A 20,343-nucleotide genomic window follows, 5' to 3' on the forward strand; every position below is an offset into this window, starting at 1 on the left:
TTTGACCAATTAAAAAAAATATTTATTAAGTACTCAAAATATAAGAAAGAGAAGTTGCCAGTTTTTCACTTCGACAGTAGCTACTATGATAAATCATTCATTTCACTTTGTGTAGCAGGAATAGCGCACCCTACCGCATGGGTCTTGTGGCGCAACGGATAACGCGTCTGACTACGGATCAGAAGATTCCAGGTTCGAATCCTGGCAAGATCGAATTTTTTTGATTTTATTTTAAAGTAAAAAATTTTTTTCAATTAAATAAAAGTCATATTAAATATTAAACTTCAAAAATATTATTGGTAATTTTTTTTTTAATTAATATTTTTTTTTATTTTGAAATTATTTTTTTACTCAAGTTCTGGTAAAATAGATAAAAAAAATTAAATATAGAACATTAATTCTTAAAAAGATAATCAATTTCACTGGCCTGTCTGGGGCCTAGGAGTCAACACGTATAAATTGGCGACATCAGTTAGCTTTCGTATACGAATAGACCACATTTTTAGGGGATATATGCTCAGTGTATACATAACGATGGCTTAGAGCTATATAGTAACTCCGTATTTGGTAGACAATGTGTCAAGTACTGAAATGCACTAAAAAGCCTATTTCTTTAGGTTCAAATATTGCATCTCCTAAATATGTTGGCAATAGAGAGCTTAGATATTATATCTCCTTAAGATATAATTTATCTTTAGCCTTAACGAAAGATCATGTAAAAATGGTTTATTTACTTCAGATAAAGATACAATAATGTGGAACTAAAAACATGTTTTTATGTTACAAAATAAAATTATATACAATATTTTAACGTCGATATAAAGAATTGGCGACTGGTGACCTCCAAGATAAATCAAACTTTCGTTTTTCCGCCACCCCCCACCCCCTTGCCGGGTAATGCATAATAGGATGGAATAATTCGGAATATTTCCAGATTTCGACAATGGGGTGAACACAATTGGCTGACTGACTTGAATGGAGCCAAGAGCGTCGGGTAAGTCGGACTCATCAATCAATACGCCAGCTTCCTAGCAAGCCGGTGGTAAACAGAATACCTACATGACCGGATTTTGGAAGCCGCATTCACCTGGCCGTAATCGTAACCGTATACGGGTTTATTTAGATTTATTCAAATCCTGTTTAAAATGCTATGGCATGCCATCTCCTAATAAAATATTAGTACATTCCGAATATATCGACACACGTGTTCATGCAGCTGTGCTTATAATAATAATACATCCTCGTGTCGCATTCGTGCTTTACGTTTGTTAGGAAATTTTTCAATTCATTCTTTAAAGGTTTGTAGTCCCGTTTGTAACAGGATTATGGATAATTTGACCAGAATTTTAATAAATAAGTAATATTTTATATCAGTATTTTTTTCTCCGTATGGTGTGAGCTAGTGAAACAATTTCGTATTCATCAGAACTATTAACATTTTCAAATCGACAAAACAAATTGTTTCCAAGCTGCCATCAAGAATTTAATATGAAAACATGGTAATTTCAATGATACATTAAATGCTTTGATTAAGTGTGCTATGCCTTCAATTGAACATTGTTCTATGAAAGGAATTATCTTTTTACTATTGTAGTTGAAATCTGGTTTTTATTTTATATGTTAATTTTGTAAAATATACTTAAGAATATTTAAGTTCAGGCAATATGAAACAGAAAAAAAACAGAATAAAGATTTGAGGTAGCACAATTAATCCGTTTTTTCCGGTTAGAAGAATGGTTTCGAGATTGAGTCTTTGTCACAATCTACTTTTTTCTTTTCTTTTCTGAATACTATTTTTTTACGTTTTTTACTGCTAGAAATAATCAGAAATTTAGTGTGAGTTTTATCCTAGATAAAGTATTTAAATATTTTAATACTTTTAAACCAACAAATAATTCAATAAATACTAGTATTATATCATTTTAATTATTGCTTATTACATTTATTCACTTGAAAAAACCGAAATTCCTTACTTCCTACAAAAAAAAATTGATACAAAAAATAAGCCGACGTAGCATAGTAGCTAGTGCACCTGACCGGCTGCACGTTCGATTCCCATCAGCGAAATTTATTTATTCTCGGAGGTTTTTTCAATATTTATGGGTGTTTCGGGCTAATAATTATTTGTTAGAATTTAGTGTTTAGCTCGTTTAATTTAGTGTCGTTCAAAATTACAAATCCCAACAATTTCTCATAAACGGCACATCCATAACAAATATTTTTTCACCTGGAATGGGTAATATGATATCAGCTCTTACGTTTTCTCCCCCCTACTACAAACAAGCTTCGGTTTCACCTCTCCATCTACTTTTTTAAGACGGTCAACAGCGAAACCTTACTCGTGACTCATGACGTAGTCTCTAGAGAGGGTACCTGCCTACCTGGGGGGTTCTTGTAGAGTCTATCAACAAATATAATCTATAAAGTTAATTAAATATAACTTTTTTCATTAAGATGGCAACACCGAGTACCTAATATCGAATTTAAAACAACATATATAATAGGTTCAAATGTGACGTTGTGATTTATTGACTTAACGGGAACAATGACAATTCAAATATTGTTTCTAAAGATCTTTATGCTTAAAGAGAGCTCTTCTTCCACGTACTTTTATTTTTATTTTGAGTTTAAATTTAATATATATTGTTGATGTGTACATTTCAAAAATGCTAAATATCTTTCCATGTAATTATCTCGCTAAAATATGAAAACGAATATTAATTTAAAAATTAAATTTCCTTGAATGTGATTTATATCGATGACAGGGGCACAGATTAGATTAAGTTATACGAAGATTGAGTATAAGCAGTGCAATACACAAATGCATATGTGTTCCATCCTCTCTGCCTATCTCTGGTGGCAAATGAGGGGCATAACGGTTAGTTAAAATTGCCATTGTTCACATCTCTGAATAAAAGAATTCTTGGTAGAAGTGTGATGTGAAATTGTCAATTTACTTAAGACAAGTCGCTTCTCCGCCCTATACTACAGTATGTCTATACTGTACTATAGTATGTCTAGATATATCCATTGGTTATCGGTATCTGATCACGTTAACCCAAAGTAATGAATAATTAGTTATATTATCCGCTCAAACGAGCTTTTACGAACACGTAAATAATATGTACATAGTAAATTAGCGGAACAGTACCTAATCACGACGTAAAATTTGCCATTAAAATTATATAAAACCAATGCAGCAGAATAGTATTATAATAAATAATAACTTTATTTTTTATTATTATGGAGGTATGTTATTACAGCCTTCTATTAACTATATTCCGTGCAGTTGAATGCATCTATAATTACTACAAGCAAGTATACCTATACTTGAAGCGGTATCTAAATGACTCCGTCCTGATATAGTTATTGCAATTATTTGATTAATTGACCCTACTTTGGTCACAAAGACACGCCCCCAACAGCCTTCTGTAAGTTTATCGCTTCAGTGGTGCGTTGTAAAGTTGTGTTTGTTGCGTCTTCAAATAGTACTCCGTAAATCACCATTGTTATTCCAGTGTGAAACGTAGGTACCATCCGTGCTGATCTTGACTAACCAATACCTAAATTGAATATTCTTGTACTATTACTGTCCCCTAAATCAGAGGTTCACAACTGTTTTTGCTCGAGAATGATTTGTACACATCTCAAAAGCACAGGAAGGCATTTTATTCACAAAAAAATCATAGAACGACGTGTTTGTTGCAGCCGGTGACCGCTTGTCTGACCGACGGGCTTTTGTGCGATACTAAACGTGTAAATCACCAGTTTGTCCACTGGACTCAGTTCGGTGCAACCACGCGGTTGTCTCAGTAACCTAACTTCCTTTTTAATTCATCTAAGGTAGGGAGGTTCAATCCTCAGTCAAAACATTTTTTGTAACGTTTCAAAAGACGAAAATATATGAATTATACTTTAAAAAACTGTTTTTAATTGTTTTCTTGTAATATTTTTGTTTTTATTTATATAATAGTTACTTTATACATATTGCGCTTCACTAAAATGTGCAAATTGTTAACCCCGATACAGGCTATTAGTCCTAGTGAAGTTGATAATTAAACCACAAATTATGCTTTATGTTATGTGGGAAGTAAAAAATATACATAAACACAATAATATAATGATATTGTAAAACTTATAGTAATAAAAAACAACCCTTAAATAAAAAGTGTTTTTAGTACTATTTTAATCATCAAATTTTTAACCTGTTGAATCTTGCTACCCGGGAACTGGAGTCGACACTCAACCAACTTCGCCAAATGTCGATCGAATAGGTCCGACATTTATTTTCTATATTAACAACTATAATGTTATCCTATTTCAGAGATATTCGTATATGTCCGCGTGTATGTACGTGTTTGCCACTTAGTTGATAGAATGCATTGTCATCGACAACGCGTCTATCTGCCGAGTTACAGTTCGATCGGATGTCGGGAAGTGGGTTAATTTCCGTTTCCAAGATTTGCATTCATTATTCGTTCCCAAAAACAAAAGTAAAACTCAATTAGATGTATTTAATATCGACCAATATAATAATTATTCGGCATCTCCGTTACATTATTTTGGCAGCAATTCTATTTATTGGTGGCTGACTGATGAGGGTGCTTCGATGTTGGAAAGCAAATCCGGAGATGTCATGTTGGATAACAGCAGACTTCATGAAATCTGCTTTCTCTTAGTAATATTCTAAGTTGCGGATGATAATAACACCGGAAAGGGTACATTTGTTCACATAAGAACAATTTGGTTCTTCTCGGTTTCCCAGGTTCAATTGGTTGACAACCTCTGCACTACCTTAATACTTCAACCCACCAAACCCAACATAGAAAGCACGACTACGTTCCTGATGGATCGCTACGTTGGTTCCATGCGTTATTAGGTTTTATTTATTTTACGTGTGTACCCTCCGGTACGCGATTGTTATCAATTCTGAGGTTTAAATAGAAAATATTTGTATTAATTAATTTTCGCGTTTGATAGGGGAAATTTTGTTTCGAATAACAATTGATTCAATAAAAATAATATATTGTGTTTTTGTGGAAGATACCCAGTATCGCCCTGGTGTAAGAAAATCATTCTGATCAGAAACGTTGTTGAAATGGCTTTAGCTGTCTTCAGGTCTCAGATCTGAATGGTCAGATACTTCACCACATTCATCTTGCCCATTTTCTTCCACTCCTCACTCCTCATTATAAAATACCATAGGATCCATAGTTTCACTGGCATCAGATTGTTGAGAAAAGTTGAAACTAGTGAGGTATTCACATTACAAAAAAACACCTATTTACATTTACTACCGAGATGATTATATGCAGGTAGTACTAGTGGATATTATTTTTGTGAGATACTCGTGCTACGGTATTTCAATATATTTTCAACAATCTTGTCAATTAAACAATTCTTTTTTGAATAAGACTCCTTTACACTCATAATTACAAAACGCTATATCTCAGGGTCAAAAACATATCCAACAACCAACTACAAATACAACTTTTATACGAAAAGCTTCTTATACTATGGTACGAAACTATACAGCGAAATCCGACTCATTAAAAAATAACAACATTATAACTTTCACAAAAAACATATAAAAGCTAGATATAAAACATAGCAGATCCGAAATAGAAAACATACTGACAACAAATTCTTACTGAAACAGAAAGCGCTGCACTTTAAAAAGACCATATAATATATTTATAATTATTTTAGTAACTTTATATTATTCTTATAATTAAATTTGAACATGTAAATAAAATTCTCTGCACGGGAGTGTATAGGGAGAATATTGTATAATAAACGGAATATAATAAATCATTTATCATTATTATATACTATCGATTTTAAAAGTCAAGCTTTTCTTAAAACATTTCGAAAAGGAGTGTTGGAATCTCGGACAAAGCTATGTAGAAAGCTTTTCATTTATGTTGAAAGCTCAACAAATACATTTTTAGATGTTTTTTGGGAATTTTTTTATTTTTTATTTATTATATAAGTACATTTTTGTTTATTTGTTACAATATATGATCAAATATTTCAAGACTCCTCTTCCATAGAAGCATTAGCTTGTGGCTGGAAGAGTAGTGTACATTGTTTTATTACAATAAGTAAGTAATTAAAAATAGAATGATTTTAAACTTATTTGAAGTGAGTTATTCTTAAGATTAATTCAATTGGAAACATTTTTATTTTTTGTAAATTTGTCTTTAAAATATTTTTAAACAGTGTTTATTATTTGGATGTTATCATGAATGTTTCTAATTTCTTCAGGTAGTCGATTGAAAAAAGTTCTTGCTCGGTAAGTGTAATAATTTTGTGCAAAGGAAGTGTTTAATTTTGGGCATGGAAAAATATATTTAAGTCGAGTACGGTTTTCAGTTAGAAATTGATAATTGTCTTTTTCTTTTATGATTTGAATTAATGCATTTTTAGTATAAAGATCTTTAAATGAAGGCACTTGAAATTCTTAGAATAATCGATCCGTTGGGTAATCGGAAGGTTTTCGTAATATTATTTTAATTATTAACCTTTGTACCACTTCTATTGGAGTAAGGTTAGTTTTGTATGTGGATCCCCAACTAATGATACCATATTGTAGAGTTGATTGGACCAAGGCATAATATATTAAATATAGGTTTTTTAAAGACAAAAAATTATTATTATAATATTAGCACGTAATTTGTTTAGACCACTTTTAAAACAAAATTTATATGTTCATATTATAATTATGGTAAGCCACAAGGTAAAATTTACGAAAACTTAGTAAATTATCATTTTGATAAACTTTTTTATTCTTACTTTTTTTAACGATAACTTAATGTTTATAAGACAAGGTTTTATGTTCAGCATAAAGGATAACAAATAATTTTAAGCAATAATTAGCCTGAAATATCAATACAAATTGAAAATATATCCCGAGTAAAAATAAATGCCGCCAACGGGAATTGAACCCGTACCTTCTGATGTCCGATCAGGTGCTCTCAGTGAGCCATGTCGGCTTATTTCCAATCCGCCAAATAATTCAATATGTACTAGTATCTCAATCAAAAATTACTGCTTATTATATTTTTTTCACCTGTAAACAACCAACTTTATTTTTTACTTTATTTGAAAAACTCTTACATAGTATAGGAATATAAACTCAAATAAAACTCGTACATAACATAGGAAGCTACAAGTTAAAAATGTGTATATTCTTGGTATGCCTTATATTGTCACAATTTTTTTCGAATCATTCTATTGAAAAAATATTGTTTTTAGTAGTTTACATTTATATTTTTTCTAGAGTATTTTTTTAAAATATTTGTTTTCTAATCAACAGAAACTAGAGGAAAACCTTCAATTTATCTAAAGCATATTTTTAGTATTCATAATGTACACCAATTCCTTATAAATATTAATCAAAATAGTAATTTAGCATTAAGCTTCGTCTTAAAATAAATATCGTAATTAATAATAGTATTTCCAATTACATGAGTTCCAATATGTCCTCTGCGGCTGTGTTTTTCTTTTCTTTGGAATTATTGTCAAACTCTCAATCAGTCAAGATTTTTGGGACCTTATTTGTTTATGTTATATACAAGTCGTGTGTTAAGAGTCAATCTTTCATTTGGGGACGTCATATGTGATATGTCGGGTCGGGTCAGAAAAGGTTAAAGCTACCCCCAACTCTATTCTGTATGCCATGTAAGAAGTCGAGCATACGTTCAGGAACTGAATAAAAAATCCTAAATTATAACGGTGAAAGGGTCAAACTATACCCCTGTCAACTTTTTGCGGACAACATCAGCATATACACAAATGCACCACATCGTGTAGCATTTGAAATCAGGCCGCTAACAATATCACTCCTTATGTATATGGAGATAAGGTTTAAATTCCCGCTTAACACCAGCCGCCTGTTTTGATTTATGCAAGAAAAGAACATCACAAAAAATGTGTTTTATTTTATTTTGCGAAGTTTAGGCACAAATATTTAAGTGCTTTACGATCATTTTCTAAATAACTTAATTTCAAACATCTTACAAAAAACCATTACGAAAATAGTTTCGTGAAAGGAAATTTTAAACTTTAAAGCATTTTTTATTTGCCTGATACTTTATTTTTTTCTGGCCTTATAAAAAAACTTATCGAAAAAATGCCAGATTATTTCAATGTTCAAGATGTCTTCTACTCGCAGCATTTAATTAAAGCGTTTAAAATATTTGTAAGCGATAAAATTTTCAAACCAAAAACACATGATTTTTCATAGTGCCTTAAGGCGATGCCATACGTAGAAATGCAAAATCATGTGTTTTTGGTTTAAAAATTTGGTCGCCTAGAAATGTTTTAGATGCTTTAATTAAATACTGTGAGTAGAATACATCTTGACCTTTAAAATAATCGCGTATGTTTGATATATAAGTACTTAAGTCTTTTTATAAGCCCAGAAAAAAATAATGTAAAGGCCTATGAAAACTGCTTTAAAGTTCAAAATCTCCTACTTACGAACCCATTTTCGGTTATGATTTTATTGTATAATGTGGCAAATTAAATTATTTATAAAATGATCGGAAAACATTTAAATATTTATGCCTGAACATTCACAAAATAAAATAAAAGGCACTTTTTGGCCATGTTTTTTTCTTGCCTAGATCAAAACAGCTGGATGGTGTTAAGCGGGAATTTCAGCCTTATCGCCATCTACGTAAGGAGTGTTATTGATGGCGGCTCGATTCAAAATATTACACGACGTAGTGCATCGCCTTAATCCAGAAAATTACCATTACACGATTGTCCTTATCTATCTTACTTGCAAGACTATTCCAGAGATATTGATACATTCATTATAATAGCATGTGCAATTATTTGTACGATGACAGCATTTTATCTTTTTTAGAATCTTTAAAATTCTACCTCCCTGAAAAAAAATTGCGATATTTTTTTAGTAAAACTTTTTCGATTGGAGGAATCTTATCGCACATCTTTATTTTGGTGTAATACTCTAGTTAATGAAGGTCGGAAGTTGGCAGCCATCATTAATAATAATGATTATATTTTCCCAGAATTAATCGTTGCTCGCGAGTAGGCGAGGACATGAACTCGTTTCAAATTATAATTTATCAGATTCTTAAATTGAATTTGTCCACTCGGCTCGTGGATCAAAAATGTTGTCAACCGATCGAAGCTGTCTTAATGTAAATTAATAATAATATTCCCGGCAAATTTGACGGCCTCCATGGTAGATACGTAAGGCCCTCGAATAGCAAGCCGGAGGTCGCAGGTTCAAATTCCGGCGTGCTCAAGTAAACTTCAAATGATTGATTTTGTATTATTTCACAATTTACTCAATATTATATAGTGTACATGCGGCACGTTCCAGAGTGGAAGATACTTTCAGTATCGCCCTGGTGTAAGACAACCTTTCAGAATTGAAACGTTGCTCGTAATGGCTTTGGCCGTGTTTGGTGACCAGATCTGAATAGCCAGAAACTTCCCCTCCTTCCCCTTCCCCATCTCCTTCCCCTCCTCACTACCTTCATCTTCACAATATACCACAATAAGAGATGCCGTAGTCTCACAGGTTCTGGACGGTTGGGAGCAGTTGAGACTCTTGTGCGTCTTCACATAAAAAATAACTAGGTTCTCGTAATAATATCGTTTCCTACTAATTATTTCATTGTTACGTAAATTTGTCCATTTAGATTTTTTGTTTACTTATTGCTGTGAATATGAAAAATCCGCACCTGGTAAGAAAATCAAATAACATGCTTATAGTGTACGAGTATATAAGTAAAATATATTATAACGTATCTTTTAAAATTGTAAAATGGAGCCTTCAACACGGGTAAGCTTCCAGTCCACATTACCAGATAATGTTTAAAAAAATACTGCTAATCTTCTATATTTAAATAAAAATGTTAATGTTCGTTTGTTCAAAATCTCAAATCCCCGAAAGTTCTTCGCCGATTGCTTTGAAATTTTGACAAAACGTTGCATTCGAAAACGCGTGCGTTTTTATATACCTATATTATATATACAAAAAAATCATCAAACATAGATATCTTTTATTATATAGATATTAAAAATATTATATTATTATAGATATTAAAAATATACTTTTTTAGAAAAAAAGATCTGTGAAAAAAACACTCGCTATTGTTTCTCTATCTGCACAGATAGACAACCACAGCAACGCATGGCGGGGTACATCTAGTGTATCAATAAAAAGAAATATGTTTAATTTTTAAACGCAGTATTGAAATATGCCCTTACCATTATTAAGAAAGGCTGAATGAAACAAAATGGAGAAATAACGCCCGGCACACACATTCTTTTTCATATTAATATACAGGGTGTATCGGCACTAACCCGACAAACTTTAACCAGCTATTCCTTAGCACATTTGGAGTAAAAAATGTTATGGGCGCTTTACTGTCCGGTAGCATTTTTTTTTCAATTAAAAACAAAAAAAATAAAAATTTCCACACTCCTTTTTTCCATCACTGTCATTGGCATTGCTTTTCGTGTTCAACAGCTGTTATAAGCAAGTATGTCGAAAAACGTCTTCGCTCTTTCGCACACACTAAATAATAATAGTTAAAAATGAGACGAATGGTGCCGTACCATTTCGTTGTGATTGTAAAAGCGCGCCAATATAGGTACACACGTACATTATTCAACGGAATTCGAATAAAATATTGCCAGATGGGTTTTCAAACTTTGAAAAAGGATAAAACAGTGGTGACATGTGGTGAAAATATGAATGGTAAATTTTTTATTAAAAAAAAACGTTACCGGATAGCAAAGGGCACATAAGATTTTTTACTCCAAATATGCTAAGGAATAGCTGGTTAAAGTTTGTCGGGTACGTGCCGCTACACCCTGTATAGAAGATAGACTAGCTGAAGCTAACAGCGTTGCCTGTTGCTTTAATCTGCTTTAAGGGTGGCAGAAGGGGATGGAGTGCTTTTTTAAAATGTACCGTAGACGGTGACTTTCATCTGGTTTTTAAGTATAAGTATGTAAAATACCATCAATCTCGTAATAAAACTGTAGTTTTGTATGAAAAACAAAGCCCCCCCTAGACACAATATAATGCATAGGACAGATAGATAGAAAATTTACACACATCAGGCGGATACAGCGTACGTCCTGGGCGCCTTGCTGTCTAGGCGTCCCGGAGAGTAAGTTAATAGGTTATTCTAAATAAGACCGCAAGGCGCCCGCTACAGCGCTTTTAGTCTCCTGAAAGTATTATGTACTCGAGTGCTTCGTGTTTAATACTTTACGCAACCTTGTAGCTAGTGTGTTGGTCATCCTTATTAACCCAGTCTTCGTAAATTAATCGAACACATTTGCTTGTTTGTGGATTGCAAATTTAATGAATTCGAATTATTGTTTTACTTTTCGATTGTTGTAAAATGATCGCTCGTTTTTAAATGGATATCTCAATTGTAAGTCTTTCAGTCATCTCAGTTCGTACATTTTTATTTGCATTGTAATTAATGTAATACATAATCATTCATAATATTTTGTTTTTTCACAACAATCGCAATTTTAATAAACACGAAATAATATTTAATACGAAACGCAAAATTTAAAATAATGAAGCTTTACCAGTATGGCCTCCAAATAGCTGCTTCCTACATTCACCTCGCATTATATTAAGCTTCACATCGATGATCAAGCCACTAATCATTGTCTGGCACCTATTGGCACTTACGAGGCTGGCACCCCCATGCTTATAATTTCGACACTTACGCCTTTAGTTGGCAGCTATTTCAGAATTCGGGCGTTGAAACTTCGCTACGTGTTCATTTGATCATGCATTTCGGTGCACCATTTTGACGCGGCAAACAGTCGCGGCTGGGGCCAATTAGAAACGTGCGGCCTATCTATATTTAGGGGAGGCACAGTACCGTGAATTTGTCACATATTTCACCCGTAAGCTTTTCTCGGACAAGGATTTAAGCCAAGTTCGGATAAGGGTAGGTTTAAATATTGCGGACACGCGTGGCCTGTCGTATTGGCGCCGTTCCCATTTGTTTGAAACATTTGGATGGCCATATATATTTTCTACGTAATTACTGCCTACCTCTCTAACCTTTCTCCCTCTCTCGCTTAATTTATTTTGCACATCCTTCTTCCCAATATTGGGGGTTCCATGGTGTAACTATATTCTGATATTTGCGACCATCGTGTATTCCAATCACAAACAAACAATAAAGTAGCCAATGTAGTAGACGATGTCTGGCAGAAATACTTCACCGGGAAAAAAAATATTAAACACGGAAATATGATAAAATGTTATCGGCAAAAATATATTCCAGTGTGTGTTACGGGAATATTTGCAAATGGACGAGGATCAGTAATGTTTCCAGAATTCTACTGTTCCAGAATTTCAACTAGGAATATATGATTTACAATATTAATACAAACGTTATAATTAAGATAAATCAAATTTAATAATGTTATTATAAAGTTCTGAAATATTTTTAGTTTTTTCTTGCAAACTTTTTATTGCTTTTTATGTGGATATTGCACAGGAGACTACTCCTAACCGTCTGAATCCAGTGAGACTATGGCACCCCCAATTGGGGTATGTTGTGAGGGTGAAGGTTATTGAGAGGAGCAGGAGAAAGGGGGAAAAGAAGATGGAAGTTCCTGACCATTATTTAATTAATTAAATAATTGTGAAACAACACGAATTAATTTCATACTCAATTTATTCATCAACATAAAATATCTTCACCATCGTAATTTTTTTCGAGAACAAAAAAAAAAACAATCAAAATACCCAATTATAATAAATAGTTAATTACAAAAATAATAAATACCCTGAAATATTAATAAGTTCTCATTAAAGCTTACATAAATAGAATTAATGATAATAATTGTAATACTTTGTTATTTCCCTTCTAAACCATCAAAGACAGATTGAATTACCGCTTTAATATTTTTAATATATGAGCAAAACCACCAGTAAGATCGCATGTAGGTTACCTATTTTTTCGATTTCTATAATTTATTAAACGTAAAATAAATGATATATTTCACATAAAATCCATCAAAATGTATGAAAGAAAACCTAGGCGCACAATCCCTGCCGCTGAGTGGCGCTAGTGTAGCATGTTGCCATCAGAATGTATGGGAAGTCAGAAGTTATAGGTATTAGTGATATTGTAGAGTGATGGATCGTTTATATAGGCTGAATATAAAAGTGGTCCGAGAGTGCTCGCTTGTGGTATCCCGTTTTTTATAAGGTGAATCGCCAACGGATTTCAACACGTTCTGCGTAATGAGGCTTTCAAATTTCAATGAAATTAATTTATGAGTATCTAAATTTTATGTGTACGTCCTTGCAGAAGTTTTGGGTAAGCATTTAAAAATGATAATATCCTTTGAAAAGAATTTATTAAATGTTCTTCCTCTTCCTTTTCATTCCTCTAAAACCCAATTAATATTGGATATGTTGTGAAACGACTTTTCGACATTCATACATACGAGTACGAGTATTCGTATATCAGTTTTCTGGGATTCTGTAGAACTGTAGACCCTTTAACAAAAACCCTTTTATATTATTAAAAAAGTTTGGCAATTTGGACGATGGTATGTATAAATGTATTGACTGTTGATATTTCTATCTCTTTTAATTTAGGTAGTTTAAAACAACTATTTAATATTTTAAAAAATACGAAAAATACAATCTGTATGTACTTTATTATTTATTATAAAATAAAATATGGAATAGTTTCAGCATTTTTAACATCAATTACTTTAATATAGTTTCATACAATGTTTTTCGGATAGCCATATTCTTTACTTCATGTATTTTTTGAGAAATGGTATTCGTTGTGACAAGGTTGTTTTTAATGAAAAGTCGAACTATATAATATTTTATTTATCACAATCGTTCATCATTTGTGTAGTTTTTGAAGTGAAACTTCTTTACGCGCGTCATGCAATTTCGAGGACCGGAGTAAAACCGACTCATGACCGAAACGAAAATGCGGGTACCCCCACCACCGATTAAAGTTCATTTGATCTAGTCAAAGTTTTGAAGTAACATATAAATGCTTCTTAGCTCATCCCGACAACTGGCGTTGGTGGTGTAATGGTCAGCATAGTTGCCTTCCAAGCAGTTGATCCGAGTTCGATTCTCGGCCATCGCACATTATTTTTTTGTTTTTAACGCCTTTTTCATTCAATATCTTATTTTTTAGTAGGTCAGAACATTTTTTAAAAGAAAATAATATTGCAAAATAATAAAAACACTTATCTCACTGTGATAAAACATTACTCCGCTAGAGCGCGCTTTGCGTTATTGTGTTGGATTAAAATTATTATCTAATCCGTATATTATGATAATTGTATTACATTTATTTAATTAATTTATTTATTTTGATAATATGTAATAATTTACAGAAAAAAAAATTAAAACTATCTCCCTCTGATAAAATATCCGTTCGCTAGAGCGCACTACGCGATCTTGTGTGGGATTCTATTTCTGTACATTGTACATTATTTTTAAAAATATATTATATTTTGGGTGTGATGTAGGTAACATTATAAAACATAACAAGCTCTCATATTTTCAGAACCTACATAATATAATCAATTTATGCGGCTTTGCTTACAGTTGGTGCTCAGCGTGGTTGGCTTTCAATCAGTTAAGCGAGGTTCGATTCTCGGCTGTGGCATTTTTGAAGTGAAACCTTGTTGAGGTGGGGGAGCCGCTCACGAACGTTCTCTCTCTTCTCTTCTTTCCTCTCTCTCAGACACCAGCGAACTGCGCCACGCCAAGCATCAGCTGAAACTAGAAGTTTCACTTCTGTCTTGCGTAGGCTTGACACACCCACTTTTTTCTTTAATAATAGACATATTTGTTTTTAGCCAGTTTCTTAGTACGAAGATACTAAACAAAATCTAATCAATTTATTCTCTGGCAGGACTGGATTATTAGGCATTTTTTGTATTTAATCCAGTGGTAATTTAAAAACCACTCCTTTAAGGCCTTCGCTGTCAGACAATAAATCTGCTTCGTCACACCGAGGAAGCGTTCATGACTAGCGATTAAAAATGGAAAAAGAACCAATCATAGTGGTTATAGAATTTATAATGATTCATGTTCTTTCTGTGTTGAAGTGTCACTTTCAAAATTTTATTAAACCACACATTCACTACAACCATAAAATAAATTAATAAGTATCATGATCTTTATTCTACGATCACAACAATACCGGAATTGTGGTTTGTATGCCTGGCTCATGATAAAGCTTTAAGCTTCTTTTTTACCAACAATTAATAAATACGTGTTTAAAATGAAATTAATTCACATTTTATTGATAATTTGACAGAAATTTAAATGTAAAGCAGAATTTATGTTCGCATGTTTATTAACTACAAACCTGCAGTGTGCTCTGGCGTAATTGATTTTGCACTTCTTTTACTGTTTGATTTTCTAGATAAGCACAACTTAATTTCAGTTCGTAATGTAATTTCAGTTATCGGCTATTGAATTTTGAAACATGAGTTAAAAAATGATTGAAATATCTCTCGATAAATGAAAGGTAATACCACAATCTTGTAAAAACAAAAAAAAATATTATTGAAGCTAGTGACGTTTACGAAATTTTTCAAGCATATCGAAAAAGCTCAAACAATAAACTCCAGCTAATTCGATTTATTGTGGCGCATTGGCATGCTTAGCTTAATAAAAAATGATATTTAATATATGCTGGGAGGGAGAATTTTGTATTTCTAATGCTATGTGTACATCCGCGAGCCGAACTGAACCTCAACTTATGGGAAAGAAACGAAGCAATCGCAAATGGCGCGAAACGCCGCTTGCATTAGATTCGTTCCTTTCCCGTAATTCGTGGTATGGTTCGCGTTTCGGTTTGCAAATGTATACGTACCCTAACGTGTGATCCCATCCGGTCGCTCGCTAATAAACGGGAAGTCGGCGGAGCCCGCAGTACTCGGCCCCGGATGTTAGACTGGAAAGACCCGAGAAATTAAACCTCGCAATGGAGTTTACAATCTGCAAAATCCGGATTTCGGAAAATACGAATTCTTGGATTATTCACGTAATCAGAATCCGGATGTTTAAATATAAAATCTGGATGTACAGAATATAATATATGAAAAAAATCGTTATGTTCTATGGAAAGGAAAGTTTCCATTAGGCTAATATGCATGCAATACTTTATATTAGAAATTTCCACCACATGAATTATTAAATTTGTGATACTTTGTTTGTTAATCCAATTTTACACCGTGCACAAATACAAGATTTAGTAAAAAGGAGAGCTTATTTCAAGCTTATATTAAAGCATAGGTATTTTATTCTAATTAAACATAACTTACAAAGTGATTGCTTGATATTTTTTATTTTTTTATTTATTTCATATATATCCCGTTAAACTACAGTTATGTAGTTTGTCAAACAGGATTTTTATTACAACTTTTTACAGATTACAACTTAGACCTTAATTTATACAATAACAATAAAAGTACACATTAAATCGCCTAATACAAATTATTTCTACCTAGTAGCCATGTTTTCAGCAAATATCTGACTCTATTTGGGAATTCGCATTTCTTAATATTACCAGGTAGCATATTATATATTTTAGGGACATTATACTCAAGGGTTCGCTACAATTTTTTTATCTATGTCTTTCTAAATAAACAAGGTATCCATGGGTAAAGAGCACTATCTTCAAGAGATGGTACTACGTGATAGTTAGTACAAGTAAAAAAAGTAAAATATCTTCTTTCGATAATTTATATAATTTTATGGTATTTGTCGGGTGGTACTGAAAAAATAATCAATTGAACCATTACATATTCTACTGTATGAGAAATACAGTGGTTTTAATGTATTTAAAATAATAAGAGGTTGCTACCGATCACTTAAGAGATACCCGGGTGCTTATAATTTTATTTAATTCCTTAGTAAGGAGTAGACTTGACAGTGGGTCGGTGATTTGGAGTCCACACCAAGTATTCTTTCATGTTGGAGAGAGTTCAGAAGAAATTCTTGAGATTTCTCTACATGAGGGAGTATGGCCACTGCCCGTGGCTCTATCCTACTGACTTTCTTTTGGGTATACTCGGAATGAATTATCTACGGGTCAGGAGTGATGTGCGCATTGCTACACATTTCTTTAGACTGATTTGTGGATGGTTTTGAAAACTCACGGAGAGCATTCATTTCTATATTCCCGATGGTTATCTCCGTCACCGACAACATATACTATTCTATCTCCCAGCCTGCAGGACTAACTTGCCAATGGTCATGCCTGTGGGGAGAGCAATCTTGCTGTTGAACAGAATCAATTCGGATATCGACATTTTTAGCATCAATGAAGCTTCCTTTAAAAGGCAAGCTCTATTATTGCTGGTATAGTTCATAAACATACTGTTTATATTAATGTAAGCATTCTTATTACCAAATGTATTTTAAAAACGCATTAAACTTAACAATTTTGTGATAAAATGAATAAACTGAATTGAATTGAAATTAAATTCGGATTTTCAGTTTCGAGAATTCGGAAAATCCGGATTTTCCAAATAAGCTCTGGATTTGCAATCCCTACATGAAAGGCGGATAGCCCCTGGGAAGTTAGGCCCGAAAGACCGAAGAAATTAGACCTGACAGGCTCTAGTATGTTAGGGCTGGCGTGCCTCGGTAATGGACCTCATTAGTATTCACGCTAACAACACAACGCGTGGTGGACTGCGGAAGACACCCTGACGTACATACTCATTTTTAGGCTGGTCATTATTTTGGATTGACCTCCAAGCTCAGTCTGCAAAGTTAACTTGGAACAGATCCAGATTCGGGTTTTTAGTCCTTTGAATGGAATCTGGTATTGACACATGATCAAAAATTTATCTAGGATTTCTGAGTCAGATAACCCATTTTTCTGTGTTCATCCCAACTCTCCCTCAACCACCTTTCGGGAGAAGTTGGGACTCTTGTGCGGTATTAAAAAAATAAATTAACAAACCCTACCCCTTTTAAACAACCCCCACCTCCTCCCCCTCCATCCATCACCCCCCACCCACATGTTTGTTATAGCTACACCACTGTGGATTTGTATTGTTTAGGTACTTAAGTACTACAACAGTAATACATTTGTTGAGGTGTTTGAGGTTGTTGCTGCTCATGTTGTCCCTCATTGTTCATTCAAGATGCACTACACTTGTCCCATGCGAGTCATCAGGCGTGTCTCAACTCATATGTCGGGAGTTTTAATCTATTTTAAATAAGTCGTGTTTTATTAAATATTTTCACAACGGTCGTTTCACTTTTATTTATTTATTTTATATTGCTACTCGCTTCCTCTAACATTCCTATTTATTTATTTTTATCTTCACTAACTTCTTCTTTTTGCTTACTTTTAAAAATTCCGTGTGTTGATTTTTAATTTACAGACGCGTTTAAAATGTTTTTTTAAATGTGAATACCGCACAAGAGTAACCTAACTCTGGAACGTGCTACAAATATACCTTATAAATTAGACCTGACAAGCAATATTTTCCGCTTACTGTGGTGATAGTAGGAGATTTAAAATATTGGCAGGTTATTCGTAATACGGGAATGTTTGGCTTTCTATAATATGAATAAATAAATTTGTATTTTGATTGATTAAATTAAAAATAGATTGTGAAATAACACAAATCAATCTAACAAAATTTACTTGCGCACACTGGGATTTAAACCCGTGACCTTCGGATTGCTAGTCGACAGCCTTACCCCTCAACCACGGAGGCCAAATAAATATAAACACATTTTCTAAGAATTTCATTTTAATAAGGTTCCTTAGGTTTATTGAGGACCGGTCATAGACCAGTTTCCTGCGAACAGCTAATCCGCCCCTCGAGCTAAATATCGATCTTTGTGTTTTGCCCCTCTCTAATAGCCTCCTGCTCGCCGGGCCTTATCCCATAACGCGTTATGGCCCCCATCCCGGGCCGTATCCTCCGTACTAGTACCTACTCCTTACCACGGGTACACAAACTTTTCCACCTGATCAAACACTTCAATGATTCCCACCTGATTCAACCACCACATCACGGGCATGTGCCTAGTTTGGTGGTCTTAACACACCCAAAATTGTAAAAAAATAAACATTAAGAAGAAGGTTTGCTGGAATTTTGATTTTTGTGCATCCTTATGTACCTATATACATCTTGTTTCACCCCGAAGTAAATATCAGTATATTAATAGATTTTAACGTTCTTTTTTAGTTTTTTTTTTTACATTTGAAGAAATGAAACAAAAGTTATTGTTCTGTCTTCATTTTTGATAGTTACTTTTATTTTTGAAAGCTTAACAGCTCATCATGAAAATAACTGAAAATAGTTGAATTGACCTAAAAATTTCAGACAGTAAACTCTACAAATTCTATTACGCCGCAGCTAAACGTAGCATTTTTGTTTCTCCTGGAATCGGATTTCTATTTTAAGTTAAGTATAGTTATATATAGTCAATTTCCGTGAACCATTCTTGGAAAACCAACACCTCTGCCAAAGGTCACCCGAAGTGTTTCGCTACTTTTGGTGTCTTTGCAGAGGTACCCGGGTTCATGGGGTGAGGTTTGTTTAGGTCTTGGCGTCGGATGCGTCTGAAAGATGCCGGATCGAGGGAGACTGGTTGAGGGAGGCCTTTTGAATTTTCCTGCCGGACTCCTTCGACGCATCGCATTGCATTGCACCGCAGTTAGAGGGTTGTGCCTAACCCTCATACGTTTTTCCTTCCCGGTAATCTTCTTACTTTTCTTTCAAAACCCTCCACGCGGCATCCCCTAAGATGACATAGACCCCGAGGGAAATTATTTTCCTCAGGTCTCCTGTGTGGTGTGCCATCGGTTTCACACAGATTATACAATGACTTTACACAAAATTAATGAAAATTTTCTACGCATAATGTAATGAAATTTGTAGGGACCACTTTTGGTACGCCTGCCATAATTAGCGCGCTGCTGGCCTATAACTACACTACAAATTACGTAGTACAGCTCCCCGATGACAAGGGATTACGCAGGTAAGCGGATGATCGAAGGGGTTGATGAATTTTCCCTCTACGACCAACTCTCCACAGGGCGCCAATCTGCCCATGTTGATTGAATCCAGTTGATCCCCCTAATGCCGTCGTAATTGAAAAACTTAGCTGCAGAAGGTGGGCTAAGCATCTTGTACATATATTATCGTATCGTATCGTAGAGTGTAGTATAGTATCGTGGTGAAGAAACTATCTTCGCAAAGATGACATTTTGCGTAATTCGATTGCCTTTTCCCCTAGAGGAAAGTTTTTCAACTTTCAATTCCAAGATGCCTAGTTAGCAGATTTTG

General features: G+C 33.7%; 1 protein-coding gene and 1 non-coding gene across 2 annotated transcripts in view; both read left to right on the top strand.

The window, feature by feature from the left end:
* The window catches only part of Syn2 (Syntrophin-like 2), a 310,605-nt gene that overhangs the window by 165,284 nt on the left and 124,978 nt on the right, over positions 1-20,343 (top strand). The gene's annotated exons all lie outside the window — the stretch shown is intronic.
* On the top strand, positions 141-213 carry TRNAR-ACG (transfer RNA arginine (anticodon ACG)). Its single transcript has one exon. It is a non-coding gene; the product is annotated as a tRNA-Arg (tRNA).

The sequence above is a fragment of the Hesperophylax consimilis genome, chromosome 3 (assembly GCF_061612785.1).
Source record: "Hesperophylax consimilis isolate HC1 chromosome 3, BYU_Hcon_1.0, whole genome shotgun sequence".
Classification (NCBI taxonomy): domain Eukaryota; kingdom Metazoa; phylum Arthropoda; class Insecta; order Trichoptera; family Limnephilidae; genus Hesperophylax; species Hesperophylax consimilis.